At 37.1% G+C, this 12,437-nt stretch overlaps 1 pseudogene; it reads left to right on the top strand.

Annotated features, from left to right (window-relative positions):
* Positions 1–11,043: 11,043 nt before the first annotated feature.
* Positions 11,044–11,369, top strand: LOC101028693 (large ribosomal subunit protein P1 pseudogene; annotated as a pseudogene).
* Positions 11,370–12,437: the final 1,068 nt, after the last annotated feature.

The following is a 12,437-nucleotide window of genomic DNA, read 5'->3' as shown; positions in this document are numbered from 1 at the left end:
TTCACAGAAAAAAAAAAGCAAACATGAAAGTGAAAAGATGACCTACAGAATGAGAAAACATATTTGCAAACTATACACTTAGCAAGAAATTAGTATCTATAATATACAAGAAACAAGCAACTCAATAGCAACAAAATGATTATCCAATTAAAATATGATCAAAAAACCATCATAGGTTTGTATCAAAAAAGGCATGCAAATGGGCAAAAGGTATGTGAAAAAATACTCAGCATTACCAATCATCAGAAAAATGCAAATTAAAACCACAATGAGATATCACTTCACTCCATTTAAAAAAGCTATTATCAGAAAGACAAATGTAACATGTGTCAGTGAGGATGTGGAGAAAAGGGAACATTTACACATTATTGGTGGGAATGTAAATTAGGATATCTGTTCTGAAAACCAGTATTGAGGTTCCTCAAAAAATTAAAAATAGAACTACTTTCTAATACAACAATGCTACTATTGCATATATATCCAAAGGAAATAAGTTCAGTATGTTGAAAGAATAAATTCAATATGTTGAAATGAACTCCTGCATTTATTGCTGCACTATTCACAATAACAAAAATATAGAGTCAACCCAATTGTCCAACAACAAATGAATTAAGAAAATGTGGTATATATGCACAATGGAATAATATTTAACCATGAACATGAAATTCTGTCTTTTGCAACAGCATGGATGAACCTGGGGGATATTCAGTGAAATAAGCTGGACACAGAAAGACAAATATCATGTTCTTACTTATTGGTGGAATCTAAAAAAGTTGATTTCATAGTAACTGTAAATAAAACAGTGGTTACCAGATACTGAGAACAGGGGACAGGGTAAAAGGAGAGAAGTTGGTCAACCAGCATATTGTTAGAATTAGAAAGAAAAAATACATTTTCATGTACTGTTGAAAGAGTGGGATTACCATAGTCAACACATAGAGATTGTATTTATCAAAACAGCAAAAAGAGAGAATTTTGAATGTTTCCACTATAATGAAATGATAAATTTTTAAGGTGATAGATATGCTAATTACCTTTAATCATTACACAATATATAAATGTATGACACCACCATATTATACTCCATAAATATGTACAATTATTGTGTCAGTTAAAAATAAAAACAGTTATAAAATCTCACCTCTGGATAAATGCTATACATGGCTTCTTCAATTATACATGTGAACAGAAGAAAAAATGCTTTTCACATTTGTCATATTTCTACCATTATAAATCATAGTTTACAGATTAAGACAATTCATTATTGCAGCCATGAATATCCTGGGATTAGATGGAGAATTATCTAAGGAAGAGGAATTAGATGAAGGTAAATCAGCAGTCCTTAGAGAATTTAGATTAAGGTAAATCTATTGAAGATTTTTGCATCTATGTTCATCATGGATATTGGCCTGAAATTTTCTTTTCTTGTTGAGTCTCTGCCGGGTTTTGGTATCAGGATGATGTTTGTCTCGTAAAATGATTTGGGAAGAACTCCCTCTTTTTGGATTGTCTGGAATAGTTTCAGAAGGAATGGTATCAGCTCCTTTTTGTATGTCTGGTAGAATTCAGCTGTGAACCCATCTGGACCTGGGCTTTTTTTGGGTGGTAGGCTCTTTATTGCTGCCTCAACTTCAGACCATGTTATTGGTCTATTCAGGGTTTCGGCTTCTTCCAGGTTTAGGCTTGGGAGGATGCAGGTGTCCAGGAATTTATCCATTTCTTCCAGGTTTACTAGTTTATGTGCATAGAGTTGTTTGTAATAATCTCAGATGATGGTTTGGATTTCTGTGGAATCTGTGGTGATATCCCCTTCATCGTTTTTTATTGCATCAATTTGGTTATTCTCTCTTTTCTTTTTTATTAATCTGGCTAGTGGTCTGTCTATTTTGTTGATCTTTTCAAAGAACCAGCTCCTGGATTTATTGATTTTTTGAAGAGTTTTTGTGTCTCTATTTCCTTCAGTTCTGCTCTGATCTTAGTTATTTCCTGTCTTCTGCTAGGTTTTGAGTCAATATCCATGATGAACATAGGTGCAAAAATCTTCAATAAAATACTGGCAAACCAATTGCAACAGCATATCAAAAAGCTTATCCACCATGATCAAGTAGGATTCATCCCGGGGATGCAAGACTGGTTCAACATACGCAAGTCCATAAACGTAATTCACCACATAAACAGAACCAAAGACAAAAACCACATGATTATCTCAATTGATGCAGAGAAGGCTTTTGACAAAATTCAACAATGCTTTATGCTAAAAACCCTCAATAAACTAGGTATTGACGGAACGTATCTCAAAACAATAAAAGCTATTTACGACAAACCAACAGCCAATATCATACTGAATGGGCAAAAACTGGAAGCATTCCCTTTGAAATCTGGCACTAGACAAGGGTGCCCTCTCTCACCACTCCTATTCAATATAGTACTGGAAGTTCTAGCCAGAGCAATCAGGCAAGAAAAAGAAATAAAGGGTATCCAAATTGGAAAGGAGGAAATCAAATTGTCTCTATTTGCAGATGACATGATTGTATATCTGGAAGACCCCATCATCTCAGCCCAAAATCTCCTGAAACTGATAAACAACTTCAGCAAAGTCTCAGGATACAAAATCAACGTGCAAAAATCACAAGCATTCCTATACACCAGTAATAGACTTCAAGAGAGCCAAATCAAGAACGAACTGCCATTCACAATTGCTACAAAGAGAATAAAGTACCTAGGAATACAACTAACAAGGAACGTAAAGGACCTCTTCAAGGAGAACTACAAGCCATTGCTCAATGAAATAAGAGAGGATACAAACAGATGGAGAAACATTCCATGTTCATGGTTAGGAAGAATCAACATCGTGAAAATGGCCATACTGCCCAAAGTAATTTACAGATTCAATGCTATTCCCATCAAGCTACCAATGACCTTCTTCACAGAACTGGAAAAAAACACCTTAAACTTCATATGGAACCAAAAGAGAGCCCGCATAGCCAAGTCAATTCTAAGCAAAAAGAACAAAGCAGGAGGCATCACACTACCAGACTTCAAACTATACTACAAGGCTACAGTAATCAAAACAGCATGGTACTGGTACCAAAACAGAGATGTAGACCAATGGAACAGAACAGAGGTCTCAGAGGAAATACAACATACCCACAACCATCTGATCTTCGACAAACCTGACAAAAACAAGCAATGGGGAAAGGATTCCCTGTTTAATAAATGGTGTTGGGAAAACTGGCTAGCCATGTGCAGAAGGCAGAAACAAGACCCCTTCCTGACACCTTACACCAAAATTAACTCCAGATGGATTAAAGACTTAAACATCAGACCTAACACCATAAAAACTCTAGAAGAAAATCTAGGCAAAACCATTCAGGACATAGGTGTAGGCAAGGACTTCATGACCAAAATGCCAAAAGCAATGGCAACAAAAGCCAAAATAGACAAATGGGACCTAATCAAACTCCACAGCTTCTGCACGGCAAAGGAAACAGTCAGTAGAGTGAATCGGCAACCAACAGAATGGGAAAAAATTTTTGCAACCTACCCATCTGACAAGGGGCTGATATCCAGAATTTACAAAGAACTAAAGCAGATCTACAAGAAAAAAACAAACAAGCCTATTCAAAAATGGGTGAAGGATATGAACAGATACTTTACAAAAGAAGACATACAGGAGGCCAACAAACATATGAAAAAATGCTCATCATCACTGGTCATCAGAGAAATGCAAATCAAAACCACATTGAGATACCATCTCACACCAATTAGAATGGCGATCATTAAAAAATCGGGAAACAACAGATGCTGGAGAGGATGTGGAGAAATAGGAACACTTTTACACTGTTGGTGGTAATGTAAATTAATTCAACCATTGTGGAAGACAGTGTGGTGATTCCTCAAGGACCTAAAAATAGAAATCCCATTTGACCCAGCAATCCCATTACTGGGTATATATCCAAAGGATTATAAATCATTCTACTACAAGGACACGTGCACACGAATGTTCATTGCAGCACTGTTTACAATAGCAAAGACCTGGAACCAACCCAAATGCCCAACGACGATAGACTGGATAGGGAAAATGTGGTACATATACACCATGGAATATTACGCAGCCATCAAAAACGATGAGTTCACGTCCTTTGTAGGGACATGGATGAACCTGGAAACCATCATTCTCAGCAAACTGACACAGAGCAGAAAATCAAACACCGTATATTCTCACTCATAGGTGGGTGTTGAACAATGAGAACACATGGACACAGGGAAGGGAGCACTACACACTGGGGTCCGTTGGGGGGAAATGGGGGAGGGGCAGGGGGTGGGGAGGTGGGAAGAGATAGCATGGGGAGAAATGACAGATACAGGTGAGGGGATGGAAGGCAGCAAACCACACTGCCAAGTGTGTACCTATGCAACAATCTTGCATGTTCATCACATGTACCCCAAAACCTAAAATGCAATTAAAAAAAAAAAGAAAAATAAAATAAAATAAAATAAAATTGCTTGAAAAATGAAAAAAAAAAAGGTAAATCTAAATTTGTCTTTTAATTTTGACCAGTGTAACATACTGGATTATAAAACACACTTTAAAGTTTAGTATTTTGTGTGTGCTTGAAGCTTTATAATTCTCAATGCATCATAAAAGTGCTGGATATATACTTAAAATATGAATCCAAAATTTTATCTTTTCCATAAATTTCATCATATATTTAGGTTTAACTATACTAGGAAAACGTGGCATATATAACTTTCATCCTTAACATATTGTAAACATGATTTTGCTAGTCATTTTTCTGCATATTTTAATTTTCAATGTAACATAGTCACTGCATTTTAGTTCTTTAAAAATAAAAATCTTGTTTTATATCTCACTTAAAAATTGAGTATTTACTAGTACAACAATAAAATTACACATAGCATTTTGAGGTGTTATTTTGAAATGGGAAATGCTCAATTTAACTAAAATCACTCACACAGAATTGACAGCAACAGAGTTTTGATTAGATTGATAAGCAAATATAATATATATGAGCTAACAGCCAAAAACAGTAATACTCAAGAGCATTTAATATACCCATACTAATTTTTTTTCAGAAGAGTATTAGAACTCACCTTCAGGATAACTTCCAATAATAAGCATACATAAATAAAAGTATGATGTGTCCAATGAAAAGCTAATGGATCTCAGAAACCATTAAAACTTCTCCCAGCAAAGAGAACTGGGAGCTAACAGGACAAGTACCTGGGGGGCCAGTACTAGGGTGGCAAAAATACAAAGATGCAAAGATAAATAGAAACTAAATTCTCTAAGGATTGCTGTGATTCAAACACATTGCTTGAAACCAAATACATTGTTCAAGATAGGAAATATCAGGAAATGAAAAAAAGTTTGTTAGATAAAACAAGTGGAAATAAACAAGACAGGAAGTAAAAATGTGGGGGGCTAAATTTTGACCACTAATTAATATAAAGGAAGTCACACAAACTTATGCTTCTCACTCTAACCACAAAAACTTGCCAGATAATCTGTGAAAATTTGCAAAGTCCGAGACTTAAAAGGATCAGAGAACTGAGGTTGCAAAGAAAACTAAACTAACTACTGTAAGCAACAAATCTCATCTTGGAGAAAAAAGGGAGTTTAAGTTTACCTGATTATTTTTGCTCACATGCTTTTCACATGAGTGATATAATATGATGAAGACTAGATACATAGTAAGGAAGCTGAGTCCGTTCTGAGGCAATAAGATTTTTTTCCAGTGAGAATCAGAGCCTTCTTAAGAATGTTTCAAGGCAGAGCAGCTCAGAAAAATACTTCTGAGAAACCTTGGGCCTATCCACTCAACTGCAACAACCTTTGAAAATTAGGTAAAGCAGCAAGGCAGAAAGTAATCTCTTCAGGTGCAGAAAGTCATAGGTAGAATTAAAAAGCAGGAAGAACTTGTAGGAATCCAAAAAAACTAGCAGTCAGGTTGAAAAGCAGAGCAAAATCCTCCTTCCTTTGGGAAAGTTGAGAGTTGGGGAGTTAACTAAAAAAAAAACCTCTGGAATTTGTTTGTGCTTACATTTTAATATCTAATGAAAGAAAAGTCCTGATTCTGTACTTAGAATATTTTCATTTAATAGTGAAATGAATCCAAACTAAATATACTACAAAGCAGAGATTCATTTTAACTATGGACTGAATTGACTTAGCACTCCAGGCTTGCAGCATTACTGCAAATATTTGCCTTCAGTGGGAAAAAATATTATTTACTTCAGTCTCTACATTTTTTTATCTCACGATGTTGAGCACACAGTAATAAGAAAAACAAAACAAAAAACTACAAGTCATTTCATGAAGCAAGAATATATGTTCCATGGTCAAGAAAGAAAAGGAAATGTTACAGATGTTCTAATTGTCAGAAAAGGTTTTAAAGTGTATCAGATAACTATATTAAAGGATGTAGTATAAAAAGGGAAAACTATCAATGAACTTATTGAAATATTCTGCAGATGGAAGCTTAAAGTTGAACTAGATCAAAATACTAGGAAAAATAAGATATAAAAATAAAAGTCTCACTTGGAAGGCTTAATAAGGGCCTGTCAGCATGAGAAAATATGAGTAAGCCTGAAGACAAACTGATATATGAAGAAAAGAGTGAAAGACCAATAAAACCTTCAGTGCATATGGAGAAATATTAAATACCCTAAAATATGCACACATTTATTCTCAAACGAAGAGGAGATAGAGAATGGGGCAGAAAAATATTTGAAGAAATCCAATCTAAGAGAGAGAAAGTAAGTACACCTTGTGATGTCTTTCTTAATCTGCTGAAATCAAAGAGAAAGAACATTTATTGAAAGCAGCTAGAGGGAAAAACAAAGGCATATTATAGACCATGTAACATTGACAAGACATGGCTGACTTCTCACCTGAAGGTTAAAGATTATCGAATGAGAGCTTTAAAGAAAAAAAAAAAAAAAATTGCCAACCTAGAATTCTGTATATAGAAGAAAGTATCCTTCAAACACGTACACAAAGTGAAAATATTTTCAGTCAATAGTTTAGAGAACTTATGTAGAGCTGACTTCTACCACAGGAAATGTCAAAAGAAGTTTTTCAGGCTGAAAATGCATAAGATGAAAGCCATTAACTGCAGAGACAAACAGCAGCAGAAGCAACAACTATATATTTAGATATAAAGCTATATTGATGAAGAAAATGTAGTGTTGCTTTGAATGTAGACAAACAGATCAATGGAACAGATAGAAAAATTCAGAAAGATACTTATCCTTATGCAGTAAATTTATTTTGAATGATGATCAAAGTTAATTCAATAGAACATCTTTATAACATATGGTGCTGGAACAATTCTACATTTATATATATATATATATAAATGCACATATATATACATATGTACATGCAAAAGAATGAATAGATAAAACTTTATCCATCTGACTTTATATAAAAATTAAATGCATCATGTAATAGCACAGAATGATAGATTCTGACTTTATCAAAAGATACAAATAAAATGAGTAGGACAGTTATAGAATGGAAAAATATTCATAACGAATGCACAATTCTCTTAAGAATAAATTATTCATGTCAAATATATGTATAGAGCATTATCAAATGTAGTAAAAAGGCAAACAATATTGTACATCCAGGCAAAAAATATAGATTCAATCTTATTTGTGATCAAGGGAATTCACATTACAGTAAAAATGTATTATCAGTTCTTACACAGTGGAACTGCTAACACATGAAAGACTGACAATAACAAGTACTGGTGAATGTAAAGCAACTAAAACACCCACACATTGCTGATGAGAGTATAAAATGATATGACAAATTTTGAACTATCTGGCACTTTTCTCTAAAGTTAACTATATATTAACCTATGAGACAGATTTTTTACTCCTAGCCATCCACACTGAGTAAAATTTTTTTAAAAACATTCTTTTTTACATAAAAAGTAAAAAAACAAAAATTAAAAAATACCCATACAAACATGTTCAAAGCAGATTTATTAATCAGCAAAACCAGGAAATAACCTAAATATCCACAAACAGCTGAATGGAGAAACAAACTGTCTTATATCTTAGCCATGGAACACTACCATAGCAATAAAAATTTAACAAACATGTTTGTCAAAGATCAGATGGGTGTAGATGTGTGGTGTTATTTCTGAGAACTCTGATCTGTTCTATTGGTCTATATATCTGTTTTGGTGTCAGTACCATGCTGTTTTGGTTACTGTAGCCTTGTAGTATAGTTTAAAGCCAGAAAGTGTGATGCCTCCAGCTTTGTTCTTTTTGCTTAGGACTGCTTGGGCTATATGGGCTTTTTAGTTCCATATGAAATTTAAAATAGATTTTTTTCTAATTCAATCAAGAAATTCAATGGTAGCTGATGGAATGTGGGGCTTAAAACCTACATGACAGGTTGATAGGTGCAGCTAACCACCATGGCACATGTATATCTATGTAGTAAACCTACGCATTCTGTATATGTATCCCAGAACTTAAAGTTAAAAAAAATTAACGAAAAAATATACACAATAACATGTATTAGTCACAAAAATTATGTTAACCAAAAGAAAGCAGGCACAAAGAGTACACACTCCAGTTTTTAGTTTATTTGGATTTTTAGAACAGACTGCACCAGTAAGTGGAAACTGAAATCTGAATATTTTCTAACCTGTGTGGAATCAGGACCCACTAGTAGGGATTAAATTGTATTCTAGGTGAGAAAAGTGTCAAATCTTGAGCAGGGTGGTGGTAATCTGGGTGTATATATTTATGAGAACTCATTGAATTATAAAATTTAAGATATCAGCATTTCAGTGTATGTAAATTTTACCTCTGGGGAAACTATGAGGAGATTTAGAATAACTGCATTAATGATGCTGAAGGTATTTTAATGGCTGTTTTGGCATAAAGTCATCTATAGGCACATTTCAACTTGGCCATACCACATCTTGATTATTGCATTTTATATCAAAAACCAAATTTATAATGTTTGCCAGTGTATGTATTTGTAGAGGATTATAGTCCTTAGAATATGATTAAAGAAGAAAGGAAGAAATAAGTAGCAATGCTTATTATGGAAAATAGACTGCCTCTTGGTACAGGATTATTAGATGTTTACAAATAATAGAAGGATGATCACATGAAGCAGGAAGCAAATTAGCTAAGTATGAGACTAAGGGACATACCAATGACAAATTGATGGAGTCTAAAGGATAAAATGTTTTTATTATTTATTCATGCAAATAGTAAATCAATCCGAATTTATTCTGTAATAGAAATAAGATAGTATGGGCTGGGCATGGTGGCTCATGCCTGTAATCCCAGCACTTCGGGAGGCGGAAGTGGGTAGATCACAAGGTCAGGAGTTTGAGAACAGCCTGACCCCATCTCTACTAAAAATACAAAAAAAAAAAAAAATTAGCTGGGCACGGTGGCGCGTGCCTGTAATCCCAGCTACTTGGGAGGCTGAGGCAGGAGAATTGCTTGAACCTGGGAAGTAGAGGGTGCAGTGAGCTGAGATGGAGCCACTACACTCCAGCATGGGTGACAGATTGCGTCTCTGTCTCAAGAAAGAAGGAAGGAGCGTCTCTATCTCAAGAAGGAAGGAAGGAAGGAAGGAAAGGAAGGAAGGAAGGAAGGAGGGAAGGAGGGAGGGAGGGAGGGAAAGAAGGAAGGAAGAAGGGAAGAAGGGAGGGAAGGAAGGAAGGAGGGAGGGAAGGAAGGAAGGAAGGAAGAAGGGAAGGAGGGAGGGAGGGAAGGAAGGAAGGAAGGAGGGAGGGAAGGAAGGAAGGAGGGAGGGATGGAGGGAAGGAAGGAAGGAAAGAAGAAGGGAAGGAGGGAGGGATGGAAGGAAGGAGGGAGGGATGGAAGGAAGGAAGGAAGAAGGGAAGGAGGGAGGGAAGGAAGGAAGAAAGGAAGGAGGGAGGGAGGGAAGGAAGAAAGGAAGGAAAGAGGCAAGGAAAGAGGGAAGGAGGGAGGGAAGGAGGGAAGGAAGGAAGGAAGGAAGAAAGGAAGGAGGGAAGGAGGGAGGGAGGGAAGGAAGGAAGGAAGAAGGGAAGGAGGGAGGGAAGGAAGGAAGGAGGGAGGGAGGGAAGGAAGGAAGAAGGGAAGGAAGGAGGGAGGGAAGGAAGGAAGGAAGGAGGGAGGGAGGGAAGGAAGGAAGGAAGGAGGGAGGGATGGAGGGAAGGAAGGAAGGAAAGAAGAAGGGAAGGAGGGAGGAAGGGAAGGAAGGAAGGAAGGAGGGAGGGAAGGAAGGAAGGAAGGAAGAAGGGAAGGAGGGAGGGATGGAAGGAAGGAAGGAAGAAGGGAAGGAGGGAGGGAGGGAAGGAAGGAAGAAAGGAAGGAGGGAGGGAGGGAAGGAAGAAAGGAAGGAAGGAGGCAAGGAAAGAGGGAAGGAGGGAGGGAAGGAGGGAAGGAAGGAAGGAAGGAAGGAAGAAAGGAAGGAGGGAAGGAGGGAGGGAGGGAAGGAAGGAAGGAAGGAAGAAGGGAAGGAGGGAGGGAAGGAAGGAGGGAGGGAGGGAAGGAAGGAAGAAGGGAAGGAAGGAGGGAGGGAAGGAAGGAAGGAAGGAGGGAGGGAAGGAAGGAAGGAAGAAGGGAAGGAGGGAGGGAGGGAAGGAAGGAAGGAAGGAGGGAAGGAAGGAAGAAGGGAAGGAGGGAGGGAGGGAAGGAAGGAAGAAAGGAAGGAGGGAGGGAGGGAAGGAAGAAAGGAAGGAAGGAGGCAAGGAAAGAGGGAAGGAGGGAGGGAAGGAGGGAAGGAAGGAAAGAAAGGAGGGAGGGAGGAAGAGAGGGAGGGAAAGAAGGAAGAAAGGAAGAAGGGAAGGAGGGAGGGAGTGAGGGAAGGAAGGAAGGAAGGAAGTAAGAAAGAAAGAAAGAAAGAAAGTAAGTAAGTAGTATGCTTCTGTCAGCTGCCGCCAGGGTGCTCGGTCCTTCCGAGGAAGCTAAGGCTGCATTGCGGTGAGGCCCTGACTTCATCCGGTGACTAGCACCACATCAGGCAGCGCTAGCCCCACACTCACCCGCACCATGGCCTCAGTCTCCGAGCTCGCCTGTATCTACTCGGCCCTCATTCTGCACGAGATGAGGTGACCGTTACGGAGGATAAGATCAATGCCCTCATTAAAGCAGCCGGTGTAAATGTTGAACCTTTTTGGCCTGGCTTGTTTGCAAAGGCCCTGGCCAACGTCAACACTGGGAGCGTCATCTGCAACGTCGGGACTGGTGGGCCTGCTCCAGCAGGAGGTCCTGCCCCCTGTGCCTCTGCTGCTCCAGCTGAGCAGAGGAAAGTGGAAGCAAAGAAAGAAGAATCTGAGGAGTCTCATGATGACATGGGCTTTGCTCTTTTTGACTAAACCTCTTTTATAATGTGTTCAATAAAAAAGCTGAACTTAAAAAGAAGAAGATAGTACGTATTTTTGGTTTTGGGGGTATTCAAGGACAGGGAAAGAATCTGCACCTGGCTGGGATGTTGTAGCTGCATTTAAAAATTGTGGCTAGTAGGCTAATCAACTTTGTTTTCTTTAAATATGGAAGTTTATTGGTGTTGCTGCTTTTTTGTTTGTTCGTTTTGTTTTTTTGTTTGTTTGTTTTTTAATATCTTCATATCACTATACTGTATAGTAACAATTTACTTTTTCAGGCCTAAAGCATTAGTAACAATTAGTAACATATGGAAACCAATATATATACATATATAATCAAATTTCATTCTTTAAGACAGTCGGATTATTTTTTAAAAGAACATTAATTGATGTTTTGTTTCCAGTAGGACTAGTTTGTGCATAGCTTCCAATCATACTGAAAAATATCTGTGATGCTAGAATTTCTATGGTAAAGGTTAACTGAAAACTCATCACTGTTAGGGACTGGAAAAACACTACTGGAGGCAGTCCAAAATTTATGTAAACCCATGCCATAATTATTATATTTTTAAAATTTTCTCTTCCAGCCCCCAAATTAATATACTGCTATTTGAGCTACACCACATTTAAGTGTATTTTCTTATTCCTGGACAGTTTTATTCTTACCAATAGTTCAACTTAATGTATCAACAGGTTAGGGATAAGCACTAAATAAATGATTGCTTTTATACAAGGTACTAGATTTTTGGCATTGGTTGCTATGCAGCTTTATCATAGCATCTGCGTTACCATTCAGAACCTGAGCCTAACTAAACATTGTTTGTTCATAATGACTGGAGGCTTAGATGTGATATATGCTATTTCACTTAGAGCAAAGATCATATGTTTTTTCAAGAGCTCAAAAACTGTGTGTCAAGAATAGCCATGAGTCATTAATTTCTTGCAGTCAATTGTGGAGTAGATTGTCATAATATTTATCATTGCTTTTTATTAGTTACACTTAAATGAGTTTCATTGAGGGATATAATGTGATAAAAATATTTGAGATTTAATGTTAGA

This window comes from Saimiri boliviensis, chromosome 1 (assembly GCF_048565385.1).
Source record: "Saimiri boliviensis isolate mSaiBol1 chromosome 1, mSaiBol1.pri, whole genome shotgun sequence".
NCBI lineage: Eukaryota > Metazoa > Chordata > Mammalia > Primates > Cebidae > Saimiri > Saimiri boliviensis.
The sequence above is the reverse complement of the archived record's forward strand: the minus strand, read 5'-3'. Positions and strand labels throughout refer to the sequence as shown.